The following is a 7500-nucleotide window of genomic DNA, read 5'->3' on the forward strand; positions in this document are numbered from 1 at the left end:
AAAATCAGAATATTCCAGAAAGTTTAATGGGCAAATGACAGAAAAAGATAAGTGAAAGTGCATGTGTGAGAAATATCTTCAATTTCCAATTTAAACATCGATACATGCTGGTGAAACAAACTCTCCAATAAGGAATTTAAAGATACATCTGCTGTTATATTGTAAAATAGATTCAGGTGATTTTTTTCAAAGAATTTACTGCAGGTGTCACAGAGTTATTAGTGTATCTGCTTGAAAGTGCGACTACAGTCAGATTTCTCTTAGTTCCAAACGTAAAATATAGTTAGGTGATCACTAAAAATTAAAGAGCTTATTTTTTAGTGTAAAATCATATAAACTGCAAGAGACAATTGACGTATAAGTAGGTATGTGTGAAACTAACATATATGTGTGAACGTGAGAAGTGGATATCTTGAATGAACTTCGATAACTGGTACTATTTTTATATATGTATTCGTTAAATGAAACAAGAAGGCACCATTTTGATAGAATTCTAAGCGCGTTATGATTTTCGATTGTAGACAATTTGAAGTTTAATAGCTGTTTAGTCCTTCACTTTCCCCTCTCTCACACTCTTTCCCTAACTCACTCTCTCTCTCTCTCTCTCTCTCTCTCTCTCTCTCTCTCTCTCTCTCACATATAAACACACATACATACACACGCCTACAATAATTCTATCATGAAAGAGTCATTATAGCATCTGACACATTCCTTCAAATTACACGTTATCGACTTGAAATTATCAGCACACGTTAGACAATGTCTTCCAAGATATGCAGCAAAAGGTAATGAACATCATTCGAATCCATTTGAGTGTAATTTTCTCTTTCGATAGGGCCTTGGAGATAAACAGCAACATATAATCATTTCCTATGATATCACCTTTCATTGTTCATTACATTTACACTTTATATCTGTCTCTAAGTGTCTGCTCCTATCTATCCTATTTATGTATCTAATTGTCTCTCTCGGTCTGTTTGTCTATCTATCTATCTATATATCTATCTATCTATGTGTGTTTACTCCTGTATTATGTATGTATGTGTCTATGATTGTATATATGTATTTATCTATGTGTTATGCATTTATGTATGCATGTATGTGTGTATGTATGCATGAATGCACCGATGTATGTAAGGATATCAGCATACACAATATCTGATTTAATTCATATTCTATTTGAAAAGGACAGAGATGACCATCAGATCAAGAGCAACTTCATCTGCTGAAAAATTTAAGAAAAACATTTGTTAACAAAGTAATGAGGTTGATCATATATTTCTCAATAAACACAGAAACACATACACACATACCTCTTCCATATGGTCCTACCAGAGGCAACCGTCATTAGATTTTCCCGATGGATTCCAAAGCATGACTAAATAAGATTATGGATACTATCCAGCCATCTCGTTCTTGGTCTACATTAAGTTCTTCTGCCGGTTGATTCGGTTTGGAAAATTCCAGCGACCTTCTAATAACGTATCTGTAGTACTGAAGCTGTGACTTCTCAATGCGGATACGTAGCCTTTTGACCTGAAGAGACACCCTATCTCCAAGCTACGCACCTTGTCATATGACGTTAGTCCAAACGTCCGTATAAGAAACCTCATTTCGGCCGCTTGTATTCGCAATCGCATTCGTTCAGTTATTATTCAACTTTGATGAAAATAGGTGAGGATAAGTGCAAAAACCGAACTGAAGATAGCGTGTTTGGCTTGTTCAGTTACCTCTTTTTCTAAGGATCGAATACTTGAGCCTACACATTGCATTACCATTCTAGCATTCAATTCAGGCTCCTGCTTGCCATCACTCGAAAATATGGCCCCAAGATACCTGTTCCACTAACACGCACAGGGTACTGGAAGACTCTCTTGAGAATTCCAGTTTCACAGTCTTCCCACCACTTGTCTTCATCCTTGTCTTGCAGCACTCGACAGCGAACTCATTCACTGTATGCTAGAAATCGCCTGCTGCTGAATCAAGTAACATAAGATACTTCTAAATATCAGCCGGCTGATCCTGAACATAACGATGCTAAAGCACTTCCCAAGGGATGCGCATATCAATCCAGTTCATAAGATATATGGACAGGAGTAGTGGAAATACGCACCCCTGCCAAAATCTATGTTGAACAGCTTCGACTTAACAACCGCTGAGCTTTTCTGGGTTCTTTCGTTTTTTTTTTGTTTTTTTGGGTTTTTTTTTTTTTTGCTTTGCTTTTTCTTTCTAGGGTTGATGATTACTAATTGCCTTTTTTAAATACTTTCACTTTCACTGACCCCAACGAAAATAGATCTAAAAACTAGCTTACAAGAAAATAATTAGTATGTAAGTATGCACACACTTACACATATACATATATCATCCATGCATATACACATATACAAACACTATTCATACATACACACAAACATACACTCATCTCTCTCTCTCACATTCATTCACACACACACACACACACACACACACGTGCATGGAAACATAAAATGCACAATTATGTGTACTCAAAACAAGAAGATACATGTTACATACCACCCTCGTATTTGCGATAAAGTATGCGTGTTCCATTTTCCATTTTGCCTTCAATCCAGTTTCCGTAATTAGTAGTTGCTCCCCAATCCACACGAAAATGCGGTTCTCTGAAATTAATGTTACAATTGATGAATTTAATAAAGTTTATCATAATGAAAAATTTTACAACTAAATTTACAACAATCCATTCTGCTTGATTAAATCGATGAGTAAGCATTTTCATCTTTGCGATTAGTGATTGTCTCATACCTTGTGAGTTATTCACGATATAGAATGTGAAAATGACGAGTAATTTGGGTAAATCAGATCTTGGTGTTTAGCTTCAGCTCAGCTGTGATCAAGGCGATCTACTATCAAAAAGCATTCCAGCTATGACAATTTTCACATTTCTTTGGTAAACATAATGTATGTTGGATCACATTCACCAATGATGGTAAAGGGTTAGTTGAGACGAAACAAGTTCAAAGATTATCCTAGAAAACATGATACTCCATCAATTCCCACTTGCCCTATTATTTGAATTACAGATTTTTTAAACAAAAGAAGACAGTGGTTTTAACTCTAGGAGACAGTTGTGTTTACATCTCGATGTCTTCTCAGGAACTCATTATTGCCTTTGAAAACTCGCGCTTCACTGCTGGGTCACGTGTATCCTTTTGCGGCCAGCAGCGATTGGATGTTTTGAGCGTATCACGACTGTGCTATGTCACCACAACAAAATAGTGCTAACATGTCTCGCTACAGTCTAATTCTCTTATTTCATTTTCAGTGTGATAGTGTTACTCTTAACTAGTTTTCAAAGTTCTTTTCGCACATTTCTAAGCCGGGTTTCATATTTATTTCTTTGGTAAATCCTTGCCCTCTCTGTAATAATATTTCCAGGCTTTTATCACTTGCAGCATAGAAGTTTAGACCATCCATATACAAGAGATTGTTTAACATGTCAGTTAGATAAGTCAATGTCAGACAGAAAGGGAGGGGAGAGAGTGGGTCTCTTTGAAATATTCCTCTTCTAATCGGGATTTACTTAGTTTTTATGATACCCTCTTTTTGTCTGGAGCTGCAACGACCTTCGTCGTTTATTCATTGCATGATTTATATATATATATTATTATTTCTTGTTCACAGCTAATGTTTTTCCAGGTTCGATGTGTGGAAAATACTGTCAAAACCTGTCGATAATCAATCCAAGTCATGCTGAAACACTTTTTTCTTGCGGCTATCTTCAGTAATAGTTTCATTGATCAATTAACTTTATTGATTTTTACAGCATTATAAGCATTGGAAGCATCCCTTTTGCTCTTCCAGAATCAAGTCGTTTTCTTATAATCTGTCCACGCTATTGTTAATCTGTCTTTCTAGATTTCACTTATTTTAGAAGAAAAAGAGACAAAACCTGAAATCTACATGATGCAGAACATTCATACCTGAAATGAGAGAGGTTAATATCAAATGGCCGGATTCAGAAAATACCTGTTAATTACTGAACCCTATAAAATTGATTCAACCTTCCTTCAAATTATGAGATTCTATAACTTTGTTAGAAATCATTATTATTATTATCATTATATCATTAAATCATTAAAGATGATAACAAAGAATAAGGAGATAATATATACTTAATATCAACTGCAAAGCTCAATCGAGTATCATCTGAGAAAGGATGAAAGATGAGTTTATCTTCCTGGCACCACGATGTAGAATTTGTCCCAGTTCCTTTGAAAACGAATTTTTGGCTTTGATGTTCGTCTTTGAAATGTAATTCCACCTGCAAATGTAAAGTTGAGTAGGATCAATAATCTAAGAGAGTGAGAGGGAGGCGAGCGTCGCAAAGAAAAAAGAAGATAAGGATGAATTATAGGGAAATGCAAAAAGTGCGAGAAAAAGATATAGAGAAAAGTGGGGCATTCGAGATCAATGACAAAGTATACTTTTCTTTTGAAAACAACGATAGTTTGGGAAGAAAAAATAGCATGCTTAAATGAATTGATAGGAAGCGTGAAAATACACAGAGGAAACCGCACTCTTGGTTATTTTTGTCGTTATGTTAATTCTTCTGACAAGCATACTGAAAAAATCCAGGCCCGTCTATGAGTTTGTCTAAACCATGTGTGAAGGTAAATCATCTACCAAGAAAGGAAGGAGACAAGATTTTTAAAAGCAGAAAATGTCATGCATACTGCAATACTAAGGCTGAAAACCTACGTGGTATGTCGTAAATAAAGAACACTATTGGCGGCTGAAGATATCCAACATGTTAGTGAAGTAGTAGAAGAAATCAAGTACAGAAGGATGAACGACGCGAAAAATAGCTGGAAAGATAACGAATTACATGGCCAATTGGTGCAAGAAATCAAGTAAGGAGCAAAGAATGCTGGTTGTGGCTGACAGATGGAAACCTGAATCCAGGAACCGAATCGCTAGTGGTAGCCGTTTTGGAACAAGATATTAAGGCAAAGCTGCTAAAGGCAAAGGTCAGTCAGAGAAATAGATAATCTGTGGGAAATGAGACAAAGCTATTTACCATCTTTTGAATGAATGTAGTAATTTAACACAAAATCAAAATAAACGCGGTCATTAGTGTGTACGTAAAATCGTGCAATGAGATTTTAGACGAGTATGTGTCTACGAAATAACAGGAAAGTGGTATGCATATGAGCTAGAAGTTAGACTGTCAATGGTAATTACAATATGTTATGGGAACTACACATAAACAATGACCAAATTACTGAACCAAAGACACTAGTTATGATTAGAGATGGCAAAAAAGGAAGACGAAGACAACAATTATTTCGTGGTAGTTGTTGCACTCGGATAACACCCAAAAGGCTCAAACCGCTACCTTGCCAAGGCTGACGGATACAGGGATTAAGACTAGGATTTTCGACCTGCAATCCCTTATTATGTAAGAATCCTAAGAAAGGATCTTGAGATTTGAAGGGACCTGCTATCACCAAACTCAAAACAACGACACTACTAAATAATGTAGCATTTAATAGCTATAACAAACATAACGAGGATTATTTCACACTTTAAAATGATTGAAGCCTCAGCATTCTCATCGATTGTTTTTTTAAACCTGAAATTTCCTTTGATGGTGTTGATCTATCATCAAAGATATTCCGGCTAAGACTATCAAGTTCTTTTTTTTTTTATTGACACTGTATTTAAGAAAATATTATGCGATAGTTCCTTCGTGTTTGAAGGCAGTAGAGTGTGATGTGAGAAAGATTTCATTGTTATTTCCAACAGATGGAACGATCGCGTAGAAGTTCTTCACTAGTTGATTTCTTGTACTTGTGTGGTAAAGGTTTGTTTTGTTTAAGCCTTTTAAGTTCAAGAAATAACCAAAGGTAATCTATCTCAACATATGTTGGTGTGTTTGCATGTGTGTATGTGTGCGCGTATGTGTATTCTTCTGTATTGATGTATGCAAATGTGTGTGTATGTGAGGACTAACTGCTCATTTTATATATAAAAAAACATACACGTAGTTGATATGATTTTCTGCAACACATAGTTTTACCATCGATATCTTACATTAGAATGTTCTATGTGGTTACCTAGCTAGCAAGAAAAAGAAACCAAGCCGCTCTCAGATTATGCCCTGCCGTCTAATAATCTAGTTATAGATATATCATGTACGAAAATAAGACAAGAATTCAAAACAGGATCCTGTTTAAATCTAAGGATGAAGTGGAAAATACCAACAGCACAAGTTACATGCGCCATTGCAATATCGACCGGAAGAGGTAAGAATTTAATACCTCAAGAGATAGGGAACTGACAAAGTATTATTTAAATGAAAATCATTTTGAAATTTCAAAAATACATTACCATTTCAATAGGCAAACTGTCCCAGTATAAATATATAGGACTTCTATTGAATGAGAATTTGTTCAACTTAAATACTTTCTGCCATTGTTTGCCTGTAATGAACAATAAATGGCAAACAATGGTTTAGATGTAAATATACAGACAAGATTGTAAGGAAGTTTATTAATATTTTAAAAGAAATATGCAACACAGAGTACTATGAAGTATACTTGATTGATTTTAACATTATTAAATGCAATAGAATTTTTATAGACGAAAACTGAAATAGGTCCATCGTATATATGTGCATATTTTTGTGTATGTCTGTGTTTGTACCCTCACCATCACTTGGCAACCGATGGGGTTATGTTTCCATCCCCGTCAACTAGCGGTTCGGGAAAAGAAACCGATAGAATAAGTCTTGGCGTTGATTTGTTCAAATAAAGGGATGCTACAGCATGGCTGTAGTCAAATGACTGAAAGAAGTAAAAGAACAAAATAAAAACTATGCCATTTTAATCGCAAGCAACGCCGGGTATCTCTGGTAGTATATAATACAAATGAAAGATAAACATTTTATAAATGTGTATGTCAGTTGTCTATGTTAATGTGTGTATGTGTGTATATAGATGTTTAATTTCTAAGTCGATTTATGTGTGTGTATGTTTGTGTTTATATTAGTAAAAAGCTTATCGAAACGAATCAGTTCATTTTCATACGCATTCGTTTATAATTTTTTTTTAAATGTCAATCTTTAGAGTCATTAATTAAAATTAACAATTATATTTATGTGTATGAACGTACGAGTATGCATAAACGAAAATCTCTTCAGAACGTTTGATATTAGTATCAGATAAACACCAAAATATATTACATTATATGAAACGGTAAGATAATTAATAAAATACATATATTTGTGTTTGCATGTGTATGATTATTTGATAATAAGAGGTCACTATTATATTCTTGTATTAAACAAATAACTGTTTATATTCATATGTATACATTTATTTGAGAATAAAAGTTTACCGTTATAGTCATTCGTTCATATTTTATTCCATATATGTATGTGTGAGTGTGAGAGTGTATGTATTAATACATGCTTACGTTTGACGCATTTGAATTTAATACGTATATATATTACGGCTA

This window comes from Octopus bimaculoides, chromosome 8 (assembly GCF_001194135.2).
Source record: "Octopus bimaculoides isolate UCB-OBI-ISO-001 chromosome 8, ASM119413v2, whole genome shotgun sequence".
Taxonomy (NCBI): Eukaryota; Metazoa; Mollusca; class Cephalopoda; order Octopoda; family Octopodidae; genus Octopus; species Octopus bimaculoides.